The sequence below is a fragment of the Leucoraja erinacea genome, chromosome 32, assembly GCF_028641065.1.
Source record: "Leucoraja erinacea ecotype New England chromosome 32, Leri_hhj_1, whole genome shotgun sequence".
NCBI classification, from domain to species: Eukaryota; Metazoa; Chordata; class Chondrichthyes; order Rajiformes; family Rajidae; genus Leucoraja; species Leucoraja erinaceus.
This window is the reverse complement of record NC_073408.1, coordinates 693366-712279: the sequence shown is the minus strand read 5'-3', so window position 1 is coordinate 712279 and position 18914 is coordinate 693366. Positions and strand designations below refer to the sequence as shown.

General features: G+C 45.6%; 1 long non-coding RNA gene across 1 annotated transcript; it reads right to left on the bottom strand.

Moving 5' to 3' along the window:
• Positions 1–1613: 1613 nt before the first annotated feature.
• LOC129712239 (uncharacterized) lies at positions 1614–4732 on the bottom strand. The gene is made up of 3 exons (XR_008726016.1): positions 4662–4732; positions 3088–3270; positions 1614–2273 (listed from the first exon to the last, which is right to left on the bottom strand). It is a non-coding gene; the product is annotated as an uncharacterized LOC129712239 (long non-coding RNA).
• Positions 4733–18914: the final 14182 nt, after the last annotated feature.

Below are 18914 nucleotides of genomic sequence, written 5' to 3'. Positions count from 1 at the left end.
AGTCAGGTGTAAATAACGCTCACAAAGGTCACCCAGAACAACGCAGCTCCCCTGCTTAAGCCTCCCATCCACCACCACAGCCCCTCAATCCCTCCACCCACTGACTGCACAATATATACAAGTTATGTACGGTGTATATAAATGCTTGCATTACTTTACTAATATTTACAATTATTGTTGCTTCGTTTCTCTAATGACAACCCTTTACTTAAGCTTTGCGTCAATACTTATAATCGTTAGTTACAATGGCCTTGTCTGCCATTTGTCAGTTTGTGGTTTACTTGAAGCCTGTACCCAACATCGACAGGTTCCTGAGGAAAGAATGGCAGCAGGAGGTGTGATTGAATAGCTGTTTCAAAGCACTGATACAGGTTTACTGGGCCAACAAGCCTTCCTGTCAGCCATGACACTCAACGGTTCAAGTAGTCGGTGTGGTCAGAGTTGTCACAGTTCTCACAAAGTTAAAGAGAAATAACAGCCAGCTCTATGTATCAAAGCCTGACCCCACAATCACATCCTGTCTCTGGAGAAAACAAATAGATTTGGAGGTGGAAAGGTGAAGTCCGCATGTGTTACAAATACTGTTTGTGTGTTGGCAATTAGCAGTCGGATTAACAGGAGCAAGGTTGGTTTTAGAGCTCCCTTTCACATTTTACATTCCCACTTGTTTGATGAGGATACGGTGTTCCTCATGGTTAGCAATATCAGGACTCGATTCTTCTTTGTACAAAATAACTAAGGCCAATGCTCAAAGGCAATTTCTTTACAAAAGAGACTGAATATTTTCCAGCTAGATGTTCAAATTGCATACCATCTACTTGTAGAAAATACACAAAATGTTGTAGTAACTCAGCAGGTCAAGCAGCATCCCTGGAGAAAATGGATAGGTGATGTTTCTGGTTGGAACCCTTCTTCAGACTGTGTCTGAGTAACTCCAGCATTTTGTGCCTTTCCTTGGTAAACCAGCATCTCCAGTTCCTTGTTCCTACCAGATGATTGCTGGTGCCCAAACAGTCAACGTACACTTGCCCTGCTGCTCAGCTGAGAGTAATGACACAGGTCATTCACCAAAGCCCTGCCCACTCTGCCACACGTCCACCCAGTTTCATTCGTCTATCCACCCGCCCATCCTGTGCCACACTGGCCCCATCAGTGAATGCAGGTTTCACGCTAGTGCCCACCTCACCAGTGTGTCACTGGTGTTGACATTAATGTCACGTGCTACCACATTCTCTACACCAGTGGCTGCACTTGGAGTGTGCCACCGTGCCCTTGTATTAGAAGGAATAAGGTACAATGTCCGTGTGACCCACTGGTGATGTGTATGTAGTGGTCACTACAGTGTGAATCTTCCAGCACTCACCAGCAGCACCTTCTTCATCCTCAGTTGCTCATTACCACTAACATTTAAAATAACTCAATACAGGAGATTCTTTGTTTCTTTCTGAATTGATTGGAATATCTTGGACGAGGCTCACAATGTTAAAGATGCATTTGACAGGTAGACTTTGCTTTTACACGGAGAGAAAATTGACTTTTTAGATTGGAAACTTGCATTTTATTGAATTACTTTTGCATAATTAATGAAAGTTCAAACATTCCTATGTGGGTCACTTGTATTCCAATGCAGGCAGGCGGAGTATGATGACATGATGCTACTGGACAGTCATAGGGTGATGCATCAGTTTGTGCTTCATGTTTCCCCTCAGGTGCTGTCTCTGGCAATTAGCTCATTCCCCCGGTGTGGGTTCACCTGGACTCTCTAGAATCGTAGACTTGTTCAGCACAGAACAACGCATGCATAGTGAGTAGCGTGGCTTCCCAAGCTCATCCTATTTGCCTTTGTTTGGCTGGAATCCCCCGATACCTCCCCTGTCCATATATCTGTTCAAATGACCTTTAGACATTGTCTCCACCACCTCCTCTGGTAACTCATTCCATTTGCCCACCACACCAAAACCTGTCTCTCGGTCCCCTTTAAATCTGGGTGCCTCCAAATCTTTCCAAGCTTTAGAGACGTCCGGTTTCATCCTACATGGCAAATATATGATAATAGGTTAAAGGTTTCACTGTTCCCTATCCCTTAGTAATGTGGCGGAATAGGTTGATGGGCCAATGTGAGCCAATATGTTGCAGGAGTTTGGCAGGAGGGGCAGGAGATGATGACATTGGTCAGATGGGCCAAATGGACTCCTCCTATATTATAATATATAAGCAATTGAACACAAAGGACAACTGTTGGTTGTGAAGATTTTCAGCAGGTCAGTCAGCATCTGTGGAAAGGGAAATAGAGTCAATGCTTCAGGCCAGAAAGACTCCTGGGTGCTACTGAGCTGTGAACTCTGTGCCCTCCACTGTAGAGCTGCTCACTACAGGGTGACGGTCAGGCAGGAGAGAACAGTGTGAGTGGGCAAGACCGGGTGCTGGGGATGGGCACCTCCCTGCGCTGACAGACCACCTCCCACATCACGTCTCCTGTCCCCTTGGTTGTACACCCTCCCCACTAACCCATTGATTCATCAATGATAGCCTGCTCAAGACGGCAGTGGGGGAGGGGGTTGTTCACAATGGGGGGGGGGCAGTGGGGGGGGGGGGTCAGTGGGGGGGGGGGGGGTCACAGTGGGGGGGGGGGAGGTTTGTGGGGGGGGGCGAGTTTGTGACAGTTTCCCATGTACAATGTTCCTCATGTCCACCATCCTTGGTTCCACAGCCTTGTTGCATTATCCGTTTTGGTGGACCACCAGAGGTCAAGAGCTTTGTGGGGGGGGGTGATTAAGATACGGGCCCACAAGGTCGGCCTCGGAGGTCGGCTATGGGAACGGATCTACCGGCTCCAGACAGGCCGGAGTTCCAGAGCCCCGGCTGCAGGGGGGGCAAATTCATCAACGCCATTCTCCTGCCTTCTCCCCATAACCCCTGACACCCCACCTATCCTGGGCACCTCATGTTAGGGGGGAAATTCCGTGGGGCGATTATGTCTGGATTACAGGGGGGTCGGGACCACCAGTTGCCAGAAGATCAGTGGTGGACCTGTATCGACATACAGCCTGAGCAGATGTCTAGTGTAATGTACAGGAAGGTACTTACCTGCGATTGTTCAGACTGAAGAACTAGAAGCCTTGTAATGAATCTTCACTCTGCTGGGCAGTGCCGTGATAATTCACTATATACAGGAGGTTGATCGCAAGTCTGTATTATGTTGCATCTTTGCACAGTGGAGCATACAAAGTCCTGATCGATTGTCTGTATTGTGTAGTATGTAGTGTCGTCCTGAGGTGCAAGGTGAAAGAAAAAAGAAATGAAAGTTTAATTGATTGAAGTACAATAACTTGCTATTAACCTGTAGGATAGTGCATGTCCTAATTATGTATCCATCTAACTTCCCAGTCAGAGTACACATCACCACACTAACACAGTTACATGCCTAGCCAAGATCAGGCTACTCTGCAAATCTGGGGCACAGTTATCACACTGAGCAGTGAAATCATAAATCTTAAAATAATCTTTTAAAAAGCATCTTAAAATGTTATACATTTATTTTTCCGCTAATTCTGGTGGAAATAACACTGTCGCTATAAAAGCTACACGTCCCCAAACTGCTAGTTCCAACTGAAATAACACTGACTCGGGATTCAGAAACATTAAGATTCCCAAGATCTGGAATGCTGCTCCTTCAGTTTATTATTTAATTTCACCCCTTCAATTACAGCTCAGTTACACATTGTGCTGAGGTTAATGTGATGGAAAATATATACTCAGTTTCAATTTAATATTGGCTCGTTGTTGAACTGTCTGATCCCAGCTGCAATGACCATTGGACTACAGGAAAAGGGAAAGTCCTGGCCAAAAATGGACACAGAGTGCTGGAGTAACTCAGCGGGTCAGGCAGCATCTGTGGACAACATGGATAGGTGACGTTTCACAGAGTGCTGGAGTAACTCAGCGGGTCAGGCAGCATCTGTGGAGAACATGGATAGGGGACATTTCACAGAGTGCTGGAGTAACTCAGTGGGTCAGGCAGCATCTGTGGAGAAGTGGTTAGGGGACATTTTGGGTCGGGACTCTTCAGACTGACCATATATTGTCAGAAGGGGTGTATTATTGTCATATATCCCAGATAAAACAATAAAATTCTTACTTGCAGCAGCACAACAGAATATGTAAACATAATACTCTGTAAACAATATAATAACAAGAAAAAAATTCAGTGTGTGTGTACAATTATATACACATACGCACATATACATACATACATATACATACACACACATATATACATATATACACGCACACATGTATACATAATAACCAAACAATAATAGTGCAAAACCCAGATGACGGACCTCCAGTAATTACTAGGGATGCCGGTGTAACATCATGTGTAGACCAACACCATGTCCCCACAACTAAATAACTTGACGACATTCACAGTTTATGTTGGAATTGTGCCAATTTCACCACGACTCTGGTCATGCAAGACCATGGTCAAGATAACTCAACTATTCTGGTATAGATTAAGTATGTTACTAATTCCTGGCAGTTTGTGCCTAACTCTGGCATCTAGTAAAATCCCCACTACCACATGCACAGAGACTGCAATCAGTCGTAACCTGACTACTGAAACCGTTTCCAGTATGTGTTTGTCAGTAAAATGGACTTACTTGTGATTCCACAGGTTGTACTGGAGCATTCACTACTGCCCTAGAAAAGCAATGTAAATGTCAGTGATGATTACTGAGCCGTATCATTTCTATATGAATTGTTTCCACAACATGTACTTATTTTACAGCACAGTGGTGCAGGTGGCAGAGCTGCTGCCTCACAGCAACAGAGACCCGGTTCAATTCTGACCTCAGCTGCTGTCTGTGTGGAGTTTGCACGTTCTCCCTGTGACGGCATGTGACCACCAGGTGCACCCGTTTCCTCCCACACCCCCAAGATGTGCAGGTTTGTAGGTCTGTAAATTGTCCCTACTGTGTGAGGAGTGGATTGCTGGCCGGTACCAATGGCAGTGGCCAATCTAGCATGATCTGTTTTGTTGCCGTGTTCTTCATCGCCTCTCCCCTGAGGTAGGGCCCCAATCCCAGCCACTATTCTGACAAGTTACACTCCCAATCACTGCAGATAAATGTCGGTGTCATCATGGGGACTTTTTTGCAATGGCACCAAGTTATTGATATATTTTATCTAGCTTTCTCACTTATCAAGAAACCCGATTAGATCAAGTGATGTTAGATTCACACCACACCCAGTTTCATTCTCTCCATTGACGTCAATAACAAATGATTTCTAGTTTATTGGGAAACAAATGTTCCACCCAATCCTCTGGGTTTCCTGTTCACTCAGTTGCTATTAAAGCTCCTTTTGATCTCCAGCTGTGGGTGATGAAGCAAATCGAAGTGTCAGAAATGATCTGGGGGCCTTTGTAAATCTGCCCAGGCCCTCTCACACACATCCTTTCTTTCCACTCCACCCCCACCCCTGCACTCACACCCAGTTTCCTTCCCCTCCTCCGCATCCTCCTTCTGGCTCGAAGGGCCGAATGGCCTACTCCTGCACCTATGTTTCTAACCAGGTAGTCTGGTCCGGCCTGCCTCCGAGACCCTGACCACTGATAAGGTCCATGCCCTCTCACAGCTCTCTGCAATCAAAGGCCTTCAACAGTTATAATTGCCACTGATGGTCAAAGAATTCAAAACTATTAAAACACATTTAAACAATTTTTTTAAAGAAAATACATAACTAAAAACACAAAATACAAACAAGTGAGAGAGGTCAATGTCTTATGAAGACTTTCTACTTGCCATGCCCTTGGCTAAGTGAGATGCAGAGTGCTTTGTCCCACTCCGCAGCAGGTCAGTGCTCCAGCACTCTGCCTAGAGATAGGTCTGACAACAGATGGGGAGGTCAGGCATTGACCCACTAGGTTGCCCAGGAGTTCCACAATTGGTTCAGCATGCACTTAGAACCATTGTACAGAACCATGGTCTCTTGGGCAATTCCATTCAATTTAAAAATACATGTATCTACAAATATCATTAACTTTGTGTTTGAAGAATATCAGTAAAATACTTCATCTTTTTGAGTTTAGTTTATTGTCACGAGGTTGTTTCCATAAACTATCATACAATTCATGTTATTATCAAGAGGGAGAACCTTCAGTTAATTTCTAAATTTCTTATGAAAAAGCAGCTCTTTTCCCAAAGACTAAAGTGTTTTAAAATTAACTATTTCCAATGGCTGTTAGCAAGATGTTCTTGATACACAAAATCTTTAGCTATGTGCAGAAACCATTCAAATGGAAAGCATAATTGAATAATAATATTAAGCATTATGAGTGTGATATCTGAAGTTTACCTGTGTGGGGACATGGCTTTCACTTTGAGTATCAAGCATGTAAATAAAATGGTAATGAGAAGGACCAGTCCTGTGACCCCCAAACCAATTCCAACAGCCATCTTGTGAAAGGATCCTTCACTGTCATTTGACAAATCTGCAATGTGACAACAAATGTACGGGTTTTTAACATCCATCAACACGGCAAGATTCTGCTGCGTTCATTTCAAAAGGTCATTTTTTCTGACACTTTTTACCCTCCTTACAGGACCACCGTCTACATTCTGCATCTTCCCCTGACCCTAGACGACTCTGATGTGCACTTTGATCCCACTGACCTGTGAGTAGGTAGGCTAATTGGCTTCTGTAAAATTCCCCTGACTCAGGTGCGTGGATGTGCTAGAATCAATGGGAAAGTTGGGGAAGAAAATGGGAGCTTGTTGGCATCTACTCAAAGGGCCAAAGGGCCTGCTTCCTTCCTGTATAACTCCGAGGTTATTTACTGTTTATGTGTGGGCAAAGTTGGCACTGATAGTCCACCCCCTCTTCCCTTTGTTACTACTTAAACTTTCAGACAGTTTAGTCCACATCCTTATCACATGTGTTACCTCGGGTTGTTTTGACAAAAGTTACAACATCATCATCTATGCAACCTTACCTTGAACTGGAAACCATACTTCCTGCAAAACGTTTCTTACACTTCTAATATACATCAGTGGCAGTACAGCACTGAGATGTACTGACGGTGTGAGTAGGCTGATTATGTACAAGTCCCTCTACCTTGCTTTATCCCCCAGTCCTGCACCCTGGGCATGTTGCAGCCCACTCCTCCTTACCCAGACTCATGGAGCTGTTCCTTGGAGCCGCTGTGCTGTTCCAATCATCCATCCTTTGTTCTTTACCTGAGAATAGCCAAAATAGTTTATTGTGACGTGTACTGTAGTAAAGTGAAACGTTTTTGTTGTGTGTTATGCAGTCAGCAGAAAGACAATTAATGATTTGTAGTAATAAGGAATAACAAATGATACAGAGAGCATCTGTAAACTAGTTGGTGAACTACATGAGCATGTTTATTCAGAACCATTCAGAAGCTGGTTCATCAGTACAAGCCATCAACTCTGAACTGGATGGTGCAACCAAAGCCCATTGGATCAAGTTCCCGTTCTCCCTGAAGGTCACAGCAGACACTCGACCCTCTCTCCTCAGCTGTGGCTTCACTTCCCTTCCTTCTACAATCTACACACGTTTCTATGTTTCTATGCTCAATAAATAGCTCATAGTGTAGAAAGAAGGAATGTTGCAGATGCTGATTTACAACAAAAAGACACAGAGTGCTGGAGTAACTCAGCGGGTCAGGCAGCATCTGTGGAGAACATGGATAGGTGATGTTTCACAGAGTGCTGGAGTAACTCAGCGGGTCAGGCAGCATCTCTGGAGAACATGGACAGGTGACGTTTCGAGTTGGGGCCCATATTCAGAAGAATGCTCTTAACCTGATTCATCACCTATCCATGTTCTCCAGAGATGCTGCCTGACCCACTGAGTTACCAGCATCTTGTGTCTATTTTCAGTAGGACATAGGTTACATTCATATTTATACTTTTCATATTTGATATTATATTTTCTCATGACATGGGAGGTCATGGAGCCCATCTAGTCTAGATTAATCCCATCAATTCCATTTATTTCCTTGCAATCGATACATGCAATCGTGTCCATCCCCCTCCCCTACTCCTGTTACACACCTACTGACCCACGTGGGATGTGGCTGGAGCTGAGCTCATGGACAGTTGTGCGGTCACAGGGAGACCACGCAAACTCCAGCCACACCATCGTAAGTCAGGGTTGAACCTGGATCACTGGACTGACATACTCTGCCACCCATCTTACTCTGTTCCTCAATGTGCAAGGCATGGGGGTGCAGCGGTAGAGTTGCTGCCTCACAGCACCAGAGACCTGGGTTTGATCCTGTGTTTGTATGGAGTTTGTACCTTCTCCCCGAGACCTGCGTGGGTTTTCTCCAGGTGCTCCAGTTTCCTCCCACACTACAAACACATGCAGGTTTGCAGGTTAATTGGCTTTGGTAAAATTGTAAATGGACCCTAGTGTGTAGGACACTGCTAGTGTACGGGGATCACTGGTTGGCACGGAATCGGTGGAGTGAAGGGCCTGTTTCTGCGCTGTATCTCTAAACTAAAACTAATTCCATTCTCCATGAAACACACATTAACACACAAAGACCTACCTTGAACAGTTAAGTTCCAAATCTCTTGCTCAATTGTACCGTGTTCCTTCACCTTGCAGTAGTAGATTCCACTGTCATCTTCATCCAGGGACTCGATATACAGAGAAGCATCTCCCTGACTGCCATTGCCAGAGGCAAATGAGATTTTCTCACTCATATAATTTTTGTAAACCTTTCCTCCAGAAAGTGTCATTATCTGTCAGAGGTTATGGGAGGAAGGCAGGAGAATGGGGTTAGGAGGGAGAGATAGATCAGCCACGATTGACGATGAGCTGAATGTCCTAATTCTACTCCTATTCCTTGTGACCTCATGTAGTAAGAGTGGCATCTTCATGAATGTTTCATGCTCTGCCCATCTTGTTTGTCCATTCCTGGGTTGCTATCACAAGCTTACAGCAAGCACAGGAGAGTTGGTGGTGAATGGGACAGATGTTGTTGAGAACTCTGGGTGATCAGTCCATCCAGGGACTGTAAAACACAAGCTTCTTCATACATCACTCTTCACTAAGTAGTTCTCTCTTCAACAGTACTTTAAACACCAGTATATTCATTGTCGTTATATTCGAGTTATTTTGTGAAAGCTACTTCTCTCTAAAAAACTTACAATTTTAACTAACACTGTTCTTAGGCTTCAGTAACAATTGTTTTTCCAGTTTTTAGCTAATGTATAACAAAACTGCCAAGCCACCAGTTACTTTAATCTCTCCCAGGCAACGTCAGAACTGGTAGACATGTGTATTTCTTGCTGCTGCTGAGGCATGCTTAACGCTCAAAGCATCAAAGCTACCTCAATACAAGATTAGCCTCTTACTAAAGTGTACAAAACACTTGAGCGGCACGGTGGCGCAGCGTTACAGTTGCTGCCTCACTTCACCGGAGACCAGGGTTCAATCCTGACCACGGGTGCTGTCTGTACGGAGTTTGTACGTTCTCCCCGTGGCCACGTGGGTTTTCTCCGAGATCTTTGGTTTCCTCCCACACCCCAAAGGTTAATTGGCTTGGTGTATGTATAAACTGTCGCTATTGTGTGTAGGATAGTGTTAATGTGCAGGGATTGGTCGGTGGGCCGAAGGGCCTGTTTCCACGCTGTATCTCAAAACTAAACTACTGTAAACCAAGTGATGTGGGTTGGACAGATGTGCATTGGACAGATGTGGGTTGGACAGATGTGCGTTGGACAGATGTGCGTTGGACAGATGTGCGTTGGACAGATGTGCGTTGGACAGATGTGGGTTGGACAGATGTGCGTTGGACAGATGTGGGTTGGACAGATGTGCATTGGACAGAAGTGGGTTGGACAGATGTGGGTTGGACAGATGTGCATTGGACAGAAGTGGGTTGGACATATGGACAGGCTTTCAGGTAATGTCCTCCAGGCCTGTGGTCAAAGCAGTGTGGACTGCACCGTGATCTAGAATGTTGTTGGAGGAGCTGGGACAGTTGCTGCTCCATAACTCGAGAGACCCAGGTTCAATCCTGACCCGTGTGGAATTTACACGTTCTCCCTGTGACCACGTGGGTTTCCTTCAGGAGCTCTGCTTTCCTCCCACATCCCAAAGACATGTGGGTTTGTAGGTTAATTTAGCCTCTGTTTAATTTGTAGGAAGTGACTGCGAGTGGGGTAACAGAACTAGTGTGAACAGGTTATTGATGGGTTTGAACAGTGGGCCAAAAGGACTTTTTCCATTCTGTATCTCTCATCAAAATAGATAATACCTGGTGAATGGATTCAGCTCCATTTCTCTGATACAGGAATGGTTGCACTAGAATAAAGACTTTACACTGTCACCCCCAATGCTGCTGCCTTACAGACCTTTCTTAATATGACAAAGTGATTTATCAACATTTGAAAATGGTGAAAGTTTCAGTAACTCTCAGCCGTGTCGTGTATATTTATTTACCACTTTATCCGATTCATTACTGATTGTACTTCTGATGGTCCACTCGATGTCCAAGTAGCCATTGGGATTGGATCTCAGTTGGTATTTACAAGGCACGGTGACATTATCTCCAACTTGCCTCCAAATCAGCCTGCGCTTGTTTGTTTCATCTGCCGCACCTAGAGCACAACATGAAGAACTTGGTAAACATCGAACTTCCTGCTGTACACTGCAGCATGTTGTGGAGTGACAGTATAGCACAGTAGAGATACGCACACACGGTCATGTCCACATTCTCCAATGTCATTGTGTTTCAGTGGGGAACATGCAGAGTGTGATCACTTACTTTCAGTTTAGTTTAGTTTAGAGATACAGAACGGAAAAAAAAAAAAACGGCCGTTGGCCTTCCGAGTCCGTGCCGACCAGCGATCTCCGCACATTAACACTATCCTACACACACTAGGAACAATTTACACTTATACCAAGCCAATTAACCTACAAACCTGCACGCCTTTGGAGTGTGGGAGGAAACCGAAGATCTCAGAGAAAACCCATGCAGTTATGTGGAGCATGTACAAACTCTGTATAGACAGTCCCTGTAGTCAGGATCAAACCCGGGTCTCTGGCGCTGTGAGGCAGCAACTACTGCTGTGCCACCGTGCTGCCCAGACTGAAATAGATCCCAATGAAAAAATTAAACAGCATCTGCAGTTCCTTCTTACACAATTCAACCTAATAATCCTCCTGAATATTCCCATGGGTGACTGCTCTTCTCAGGTTTATTAAATAGTGGAATTTTGGATGATGAATTAAAAAGATTCGAACTGGTCTTCAATAATCATCTTGGGATAATGGGACCTTTGCTTTATCTGGCCAAACTGAGGGTAAATATAAAAGCACATTTTCCTCATGGTACACTTTGCCATTGATGACCCAATATGTAGCGTTTATGTGCTTCATTCAAACACCTTCCTAGTGATCCTTCAATGCCAAGTCAGAATGTTCAATGATCTCATTATTAAATATCCATTCCTTTTTAATCTACTTCATAACAAATCATAGCCATAGCCAAGTCATAGCCAAACAGCTCAACTAAGGCTCCTCCATTCCAATAAGACCTTTAGTGATTCCTCTGTTCATCACTACTAACATATTTCCGATCACATAAACCTCTGCCATTCTGCATTCAGTGGGACCTTGTCAAAATTCAACTGAGCCCCAGATAACCCACATTAATAACACAGGCCCGTCAATACATTGTGTTCCCACATCAAAAAACTCAATGAAATTGATCAGACAAAGTTATCTCCTGACAAAGCCACGCTCAAGGGTCCCGACTGGAAACGTCACCTATCCATGTTCTTCAGATGCTGCCTGACCCGCTGAGTTACTCCAGCACTCTGTGAAACGTCACCTATCCATGTTCTCCACAGATGCTGACTGACCCGCTGAGTTACTCCAGCACTCTGTGAAATGTCACCCATCCATGTTCTCTTAGAAGCCGTTACTGTTAGATGCCGTTTCTGGGCCTACTAATGCCGTACCTCCGGATGTTTTGCAATAGCTTTTCCTTTCACTGACATTAGCCTCTGGCCTATAATTCTCTGGCTAATCTGTGCCGTTCTGTTTGAATGAAGGTACCGTCCACACTGTAATCACCCACCTGAAACCTACGACTGGCAAGGGTTCAACAATCTCATAAATAAATATACAAGATTTAAAAGAATAAATAAAGTGAATAAAACTTAATAAATCTTACCTTCTGTCAGGCACCAGAACAAAATGATTACCTCCAGGTAGTTCTTGCACATCATGTCTGCTTCAAACCCTTAATCTTTTTTTTAATGTGTCGCTAATTTTTTGTGATTATAAAAGATTGTTGATTGTTCCTCCCATAATATTTCCACACTGACAACGTGAGGCAAGTATACCAGGTTATGCTCAATGTCACAGTGGTCGCATTGCTGAGATACGATGATGCCAGCTCAGAGACAGTCACACAGATAATCACGCCCTTGTGGTTACGGATATGCATCACTCTGATAGCTGTCAGAACTGATGATAGTTCCTGTGATTATATCTCAGTGACAGTCAAGACAGGAGCCAATTTCATCCATTTTGCACAAGACACTTCTTGGTTCAGATATCTAAAGAGAACTTTCCTCAAAGTTCTAGAAATCCTCTCTTCAACTGGTTATTCAGTTGTGTCCTGAATGCTGTGTGCCTTCACCACCCTTCACCATTCACATTGTGGCAACTCATTATTTAACACTATTAAACCACCCAGACAGCACTCCCAGTGAAGGCTGATCCTGGATCGCAGCAGCAATGAAGCAGTGTCTCTACTAACTGCACCACTGTCTTGAGCATGATTTAATTCCCCTTCAGTCTACAATGGACTCAGCCACGAGGCAAGGAAAGCCTCAGTTATGAGTTTCTTTTCCAACACCACATCTCACATTAGTCAGACAATGAAAAAAGAATACATTATCTTTCTTAAAATAAATCGATTTAAATTACAATGAACATAAACGTTTAATGCTAGCTAAGGGTTAAAGTGCGAGGGAGAATGTTTGAGTCTTCAGTCCTTTCATTTCTGGGCAAGGTCCTGACCCGAAACGTCACCTGCCCACTCCCTCTAACGATGCTGCTTTGGAAGGAACTGCAGATGCTGGTCTAAACTGAATGTAGACACAAAAAGCTGGAGTAACTCAGTGGGTCAGACAACATCTCTGGAGCGAAGGAATGGGTAACATTTCAGGTCAAGACTCTTCCCCAAACTCAGTAGCATCTAAGTCATAGTCCGGGGAAAGGTCTCGGCCCGAAACATCGCCTGTCCATTCCCTCTACCGATGCTGTCTGGCCCGTAGAGTTACTCCAGCACTTTTACTTATCGTTCATGAGGGAGATTTTTTGCAGCAATATTTGGCGAGCCATTTGCTGAATGTTGTATGTGGTTACAACAAAAAACAAAAGGAGCAGACAGAATTTCCAATGTTTGAAAATCACTGAATCGGCAGCAGAGAGGGGTGGGAGATTGCAACCTTCACACGGTCCACCCTGTTTCAACGAATGCAATCAACCTGGCGTGCACAAACAGAAGATCAAACAGAACAAGTTGTGTTACAACTTTAGGCTGTGCATGCCATACACAAGAAGAAGCAGCAGCAGGGAAAGGCAATGTAATTACCCAGAGATTGTGGATGTGGCTCTGAGACAGGATAGTCGACTCAGCCAAGTTTCAAGTTCACGTTTACATTTATTGTCACATGCACCATTTGGTACAGCGAGATTTGAGTTGCCGTACAGACATACAAATAAAAACACAAGACACGATAGAATTTAACATGAACGTCAATGATGTTCCCCACCGTGAGGGAAGGCAGCAAAGTCCAGTCCACTTCCTCTTTGTTTACCCGTGGCCGGGGCCTATTGAGGTCTCCGCAGTCACCGTAACGTTCAGGCCCTCCCGCCAGATGATGGAACTCTGGCGTCAGAACAACACTCTCAGCGGCTTGGAGTTCCGAATCGGCCGCTTCCTACCGGAGGCCCCAGCTCCTGAAGCCCACAGGCCGAGCTGGGTGGAGCTCCACACGGCAAACCCCGGCAAAAGATCCCAGGGCCCAGCGTTGTTAAAGTCAGCACCGCCCGCGGCTGGAAGCTCCACAGACCACAGCTGCACGGTGTTCATGTCGGCAATCCCAGCACACTAGAGCATCAACACGGTGACCCTAGTAAGGCATCACCCGCTCCGCGATGGTATCTCAGTGCTGCGCCGCTCCTGAAGCTGAAGCTCTGGCCTCTGGTCTCCGGCAGGAAAGGCCGCACCAATCCAGATGTAGGCCGCGAGGGGGGCAGCGAAGATGCAGCTCGGGGAATAGACGCATCCATGACCAGGTAGTGACTGAGAAAACATCCCACATAAAGAGGCTAAAAGACCTCCAAAACAACACTTTTTGACAGACTAAAAAATAAACAAAAGAATGAAAGGAAGAACAGCTGCAGGCGAGGCTGCCATACTCAACCCCCCCTCACTCTAATCACGGTACTGCAATTACTTTCTTTGCTGTAGCTTTAAGATAGTGGGTCGCAGTTGATCTTGGATGACAGGAGATGAGGATCACTGCGGGATGGAGATGCAGTGTGTGAACATTCACAGCCGAGCGAGGGAATGAAACAGCATGTGCCCAGCAGGATGTGTGCAGCCTGCAACCAGTGTCAAGCCCATGGTTTTATGCATTGGCGCAGAGAGAGACACAGCATCCCCACACCCACCACCCTCGTTAACTCTCCCAGCCCATCCACATTCACACCACATTTCACAGTTTATATCGTGTCAACACTTTGCTAAGGAAGTTCACACACACACACCTCTTGCAACAGAAGATACCACAACGCTAGCAGCAACGATCAGGCACTCAGTACCAGTGTAAGGGATCAGCAGTCTGGAGCACAGTGTGAACCAGGGGCCACAGTTTAAGAATAAGGTGTAAGCCATTTAGAACGGAGACGAGGAAACACTTTTTCTCACAGAGAGTGGTGAGTCTGTGGAGGCAGGTTCTCTGGATGCTTTCAAGAGAGAGCTAGATAGGGCTCTTAAGAATAGCGGAGTCAGGGGATATGGGGAGAAGGCAGGAACGGGGGACTGATTGGGGATGATCAGCCATGATCACATTGAATGGCGGTGCTGGCACGAAGGGCCAAATGGCCTCCTCCTGCACCTATTGTCTAACACAAGCTTGTCTGCTCGTTGGGCTGCTGCCTTGCTCCTACATTCCCAGAGAAGGGCCTCATCAGGAGAACGTTGACCATTGCACTGTGGTGCCGAGCTGGGAACATTGGTGGAATGCAAGATTTTCCCAACAGTTCAGATTGTGCTCCTTCTGTTGTCCAGGCCAGGTCCTCTTCATATTTACTTTCCAACATAATTTTCCAATTCACATTTAGCTGTGATTTTTTTTATATAGCAGGCAGATTACTTTCAAACGAACAGCATTAAGGCAGAAAATAGAGCGCCCAAGGCAAGTGTTACTAGTGATTCACAACTTTGCAACCATAGTGTTATTTTGTCAAACTTATTGTGCAAACAGTTGTTTTGTTCTGGTGTATGGTCGACAATCGGCTGCAACGAGGTTATCTGTACAAAACACAAGGTGTTGCAGGAACTCCGCGTATCAGGCAGCATCTGTGGAGGGAATGACTAATGATGTCAGGATACGAACAGACTTTGTGTTTTGCTCAAGATTCCAGCATCTGCAGTTGCTTGGGTGTCAAGATTATCAGTACAGCATGCTGCCTCTCAACTACCTCCAACTAATCAGCACAAGGCAGGCGGTTTATACCAAAGATACCCATCCTATTTCTCCAGAGATGCTGCCTGACCCGCTGAGTTACTCCAGCACTTTGCATCTATCTTTGGTATAAACCAGCATCTGCAGTTCTTTGTTTCTACAGACGGTTTCATGTCAGATTGTTGCGTTGGTGATGTATCACACCTCTGAACAAGCCCTTCCTTCCCACGCAGTGAGTGCCACAAAAATAAAACTATTTTCACTTGTTGTGACATTTAGAAAAATCTCCTGGGCCTGAAGTCTTAGATTCCAATCTTGCTGCCACGTGACCTGGTGGTAGATTCACTGGAACTGGAGCACATCCATTGACAAACACAGGGGAAGACTCCTGTCCTTCATGCCTACTTGATGCAAGGCCACACTTCACCCCCACCTCTTTCTAACCTTTACAGCTGCACCATCCTATCAGAATCATCACTACTCTGGTTTGGCAACTGCCCTGCCCCAGATCACAAAAGTCCTAGATGCAGCTCAGTTCATCATGCAACAGACTCCCCCATCAACTCCATCTACACTTCACACTGCCTCAGGAAAGCAGCTGATGTATAAAACCACTCCTACCTGGTCATTCTCTCTCCTCTCACGTTGAAAGCACATACCACAAGCAGCATCAGACTTTCGAACGCACCCCTCCCTCCCACACGCTGTAGGATGTATTCCCCATCCTCCCATCGGCCTCATGGCCACCCTTGCACTTGTTTTATATCTGCACTTTCTCTGCCGCTGTAACTCTGCACTCTGTTTATTTTCTATTTTGCACGATCTGACGTACTCACAGATAGTGTGGTCTAGAAACATAGACAATAGGTGCAGGAGTAGGCCATTCGGCCCTTCGAGCCAGCACCGCCAGTCAATATGATCATGGCTGATCATGCAAAATCAGTACCCCGTTCCTGCTTTCTCCCCAAATCCCTTGATTCCGTTAGCACAAGAGCTGACAGGATCGCACACAAAACATATTATCTTGCAATACGTTTGTAATATTAAACTAATATTATGTTCATTTTCAGACTATTCAGGGAGAAGATTTATTGCCATTATTGGAGGTTAGTCAGGGACAGGCAATAAATACTGGCATGCCAGCAATATGTCTACAAACAACTCAGTAGCCTTCATCCACATCATTCTTTAAGTTTGTTTCTATTCAGTGTATTGAGGAATCCATTAAGGTGGTGGAACAGCTCCATCCAAGACCATAGGAATTTTGAAGAGAGTTGTGGATGTCGCCCACAAACCAACCTCCCTTCCATCAACTCCATCTACATTTCACCTGCCTCGGCAAGGCCAGCACCATCATCAAGGACCAGTCTCACCCCGCTCACTCCACCATCACCCCGCTCACTCTACCATCGGGCAAGAGGTACAAGTGTGAAAACTAACACTTCCAGATCTAGGGACAGTTTCTTCCCAGCTGTTATCAGGCAACGCAACCATCCACTCACCAACTAGAGTGCTGTCCTGACCTCCCATCGACCTCACTGGAGACCTGTGGACTATCTTTTATCGGACATTATCTTGCATTACATGTCGTAGCTGTATCCTATATCTGTACACTGTGGGCAGCTTGGTTGTAATCATGTGTTGTCTTTTGTGGTCATGTGCAGACTAGATACCACGCAAACAGAAGCTTTTCACTGCACCTCGATACATGTGACAATAAACTCAACGATATCCTGGCTTCATGTCAACTGGGTCCAAACCCTGGGGTGGGAGATTGTGACCTTCACGTGGTCCACCCTGCTTCAACAAATGAATCAACCTGGTGTGCACAATCAAATAATATCAAGTGGAACAAGTTGTTCTACAACTTTAGGCTGTGCACGCCATACGCAAAGACAAGAAGGTCCAAATCCTGGAACTCGCTTCCAAGAGCATGGATTGAAGTCCATGGTAGATGTGGAGAGGATGCTTCCACTAGTGGGACAGTCTAGGACTAGAGGTCACAGCCTCAGAATTAAAGGACGTTATTTTAGGAAGGGGATGAGGAGGAATTTATTTAGCCAGAGGGTGGTGAATCTGTGGAATTCTTTGCCACAGACGGCTGTGGAGGCCACAAGTCAGTTGATATTTTTAAGGCAGAGATAGATAGATTCTTGATTAGTACGTGTGCCAGAGGTTATGGGGAGAAGGCAGGAGAATGGGGTCAGGAGGGGGAGATAGATCAGCCATAATTGAATGACAGAGTAGACTAGATGGGTCGAATGGCCTAATTCTGCTCCTATTCCTTATGACTGGTTTGGCCATTGCTCGTCATTACTGACTAACAACAGCAGGTGGTGCTGCTGCACCACTCACCCAGTCAGCCCTTATAAACCTTTCACCAGCTCGCTGCCCCTTTCATGTATTTATACGCTGACATGATTGTTAGTCCAGACTAACGTGTGCCAATGTTACATAGTTGATGCAGTCTGAAGAAGGGTCTTAACCCTAAACTTCTCTCCAGAAATGCTGCCTGTCCCACTGAGTTACTCCAGCATTCTGTGTCTAGTTGATGCATGGCCCCTCTACAGGACTGCTGTCAATAAGCTGGCTGGTGATGCCCCCATCAATGCAGAAAGGACAGCATCTCCCTGGACTCTGTGCCCGCACTGTTTAACCCCTTGCTGTTAGTTCCACCGCTGGAGAGCAGCAGAAATCTGACCTCATTGGAGACCGTCCCCACTATCTTTGGACTTATTCGTGTTATTCCCTTATCGTGTATCTGTACGACGTGGACGGCTCGATTGTAATTACGTATTGTCTTTCCGCTGACTGGTTAGCACGCAACAAAAGCTTTTCACTGGACCTCGATAAACGGCACAATAAACTAGACTCAAACTCAAGCAGGTGACGAAGTTAATGTGGGCTGTGGTCCCACTGTGTGAGTATCAGACCACAAGCCCACCTCAGTCTGCGATGTGTGAGGCTGTAATGAGCGTGTCCGGGCAGCAGGGGGCAAGTCTGAGCAAGCCGCATGCTCTCTGATCATCCACCTGTATCCAGCTGTGTCCCCAGCTGTTGCTGATGCAGAAGTCGGGTTTAGCCTGTGGTCACGGGCTGGGTTACATCCCCTGCCCTCGTTACTCCCTGCAGAGAGGCACGGCAGGCTGTCAGAACCAACAC